The 3203-nt window shown below is 38.8% G+C and overlaps 1 non-coding gene across 1 annotated transcript; it reads left to right on the top strand.

Annotated features, from left to right (window-relative positions):
• Positions 1–2030: 2030 nt before the first annotated feature.
• LOC134385438 (U2 spliceosomal RNA) lies at positions 2031–2225 on the top strand. Its single transcript, XR_010024402.1, has one exon. It is a non-coding gene; the product is annotated as a U2 spliceosomal RNA (small nuclear RNA).
• The last annotated feature ends 978 nt before the right edge of the window (positions 2226–3203 follow it).

Here is a 3203-nt window from a genome sequence, read left to right as displayed (position 1 = left end):
AAGCTTCCTTACATTGGATGTGGCAGTGATTTCTTAAATACAACACCAAAAGCACAGGGAAAAAAGGAAAAATAATAATAAATTGGACTTCTTAAAATTAAACACTTTGGGGGCTGGCCAGTTAGCTCAGTTGGTTAGAGCTCAGCCTAATAACACCAAGGTTAAGGGTTAGGTTCCCTGTACTGGCAAGCCACCAAAACAAACACACACAAAAAATTTAAATACTTTGTATATCAAAGGACACTATTAACAAAGAGGAAAGTCAGCCTACAGAGTGGGAGAAAATATTTATTAATCATATATCTGATAAGCAATTAATGTTCAGATTATATAAAGAACTCCTAAAACTCAACAACAAAAAACCAGACAATTCAATTAAAAATAGGCAAGCAGGGACTAGCTAGTTTGCTCACTTGATTAGAGTGCAGTGCTGGTAACACCAAGGTCAAGCATTCAGATCCCCTTACTGGCCAGGTGCCAAAAAAAAAAAATAGACACTTCTCCAAAGAAGATATACAAATGGCCCATAAACACATGAAAAGATGCTCAACATCACTAATCATTAGGGAAATGCAAGTCAAAACCACAGCGAGATGCCGCTTCACATCCATTAGGATGGCTATAATCATCCGAAAAAACCCACACAAAAAACAAGTGTTTTTGAGGATGTGGAGAAATTGGAACCCTGTGCATTACTGGTGGAAATGTAAAATGATACAGCCATTATGGAAAATAGTCTGGCCATTCCTAAAAAAATTTTAAATAGAATTACCGTATTATCCAGTAACTCCACTTTGGGGTATATGCCCATGAGAACTGAAAATGGACTTGAGCATGTATTTGTACACCCATGTTCATAGCAGCATTATTCACAATAGCAAGGAGGTGGAACCAACCCAGAGTCCATTGAGGAATGAATGGATACACAAAGTGGGGTATGTACATACAATGGAATATTATTCAGCCTTAAAAAGTAATGAAATTCTGACACATGGTACAACATGGATGAATCTTGAGGACATTATGCTAAGTCAAATAAACCAGTCACAAAAAGACAAGTATTGTATGATTTCACTTATATGAGGTACCAAATTAGTAGTCAGATTCATAGAGACAGAAAGTAGAATGGTGGTTGTCGGGGCTGGGTGGAGGAGGAAGTAGGGAATTATGTTTAATGAATACAAAGTTTCGGTTTGGGAAGAGGGGGATGTTCTGGAGATTCATGGTGGCGATGGTTGCAAAACAGTGTGAACATACTTAATGCCACAGAACTGTACACTTAAAAATGGCTAAAATGGGGGCCGAGCCCGTGGTGCACTGGGGAGAGTGCGGCGCTGGGAGCGCAGCGACGCTCCCGCCGCGGGTTCGGATCCTATATAGGACTGGCCGGTGCACTCACTGGCTGAGTGCTGGTCACGAAAAAGACAAAAAAAAAAAAAAAAAAATAGCTAAAATGGTAAATTTAATGTTTTGTATATTTTATCATAATAAAAAAATATTTTTAACTTTTAAAGATATTTAAATTTGGTAAAACAGTTCATGTTTGAATTAAAATTTGCACTCCAAACAAAATATTACACCTTACAGTTCCCACTGTTTTGAATTTTAAACACAAAATTCCAGTTACTTTTGAGTTTTGATACTATACATATAAGTTTCAAATTAGCACAAGTGGCATAGAATGATAGAGTCAAAGGGACTTAGGCCTTGCTTCTTCACCTTGACAATCACTTTGTTGTCATTGTTTATTCTGAAGCAACTGTCTAATCTCAGGAAAATGTTGTGTCATGGAGTTGGAGACACCAATTGAGCTCCAAGCAAGCTTGAATGATTCCAAACTATTAAGAAATCACTTTCAAAATGAATGTGTATAGCTGAGTCTGTGTGTGTCAAGAAGCCAACTATACAGGTGAGGTTTCTCCCAATTAACTTCCACATAGAACACAATGTTAAAAGGCAGGTAAAAATCTGTGCTAATTTGAAGATTACATATATATATATATATTACTAAAACTCAACAGTAACTGAAGATCCTGTCTCAGAATTTTGGCTAAGATATATCAAATGTAGCATCTGTTCTTATCAGCTTAATATCTGATACATCCTCTGTCGGAGGACAACATAGTAAATGGATTTTTGGAGATGGGAGTTGAAATAGGAGCTTGCTTGGTCCACTCCATGCATCGCCCTGGTATTGCAGTATGTCCAGGAAAGGTACACTCCTTCTGGGAGATAAAAAACAAACAAGAAAACAGTAATAGAGAACTATTTATTTATGTATTTATTTTTATTTTTTAAAAAAGACGACCGGTAAGGGGATCTTAACCCTTGACTTGGTGTTGTCAGCACCACACTCTCCCAAGTGAGCTAACCGGCCACCCCTATTTAGGCATCCGAACCCGCGGCCTTGGTGTTATCAGCACCGCACTCTCCTGAGTGAGCCACAGGCCGGCCCTCATCTGATGTTTTCTTTATCGTGATGGGTTTTGGGGAGGAAGACCACAGAGGTGAAGTGCCTTTCTCGTCACATTATATCAGGATTCAAGCGTCCCCCCCATCAACATGACTTGTCACTGCTGAGGTTGACCTTGATCACCTGGCTGAGGTGTGTTTGCTGCTTTCTCTATTGTAAAGTGATCCTCCATCCCCTTCCTTCTATACTGTTTGGAAGTCACAGCCCACATTTAAGGGGTGGAGAGTTATTCTCCATCTCTTTAACGGTGGAGTATCTACATCAATTATTTGGAATTCTTCTGCAAGGCAGATTTGTCTATGCACCTCTGTTTATTTATTATTCAATCATTTATTTATATGGGTACGGACACCTGGATACTTATTTTACACTTCAGGTTATAATCCAATAGCGTGTTATTTATTTGGTTGCTTCAAATGTTCCAGCTTTGGCCATTGGGAGCTCTTTCAGTCAGCTCCTGACATACCCCCATCATTTTATTTTCTTATTTTCTGACACAACAAGATGTTCCAGGCTTATCTTGCATTATCCCTGCTTCAGTCCTACAATCAGCCATTTCTTGAAAGAAACATTTATCCTTTTATTGGAGAATGGTATTTAGCCAAAATCTGGGCACTGAGAGTGCTCATGGCTACTGGGCTACTGGAAGTTTTAAAGCTGAGACACAATAGGATGTGATTACATTATTGATTGATTTGTGGCTGGCCAGTATGGGGACCTGAACACTTGA

The sequence above is a fragment of the Cynocephalus volans genome, chromosome 8 (genome assembly GCF_027409185.1).
Source record: "Cynocephalus volans isolate mCynVol1 chromosome 8, mCynVol1.pri, whole genome shotgun sequence".
Lineage (NCBI taxonomy): Eukaryota > Metazoa > Chordata > Mammalia > Dermoptera > Cynocephalidae > Cynocephalus > Cynocephalus volans.
This window is presented reverse-complemented; position numbering and strand designations above follow the sequence as displayed.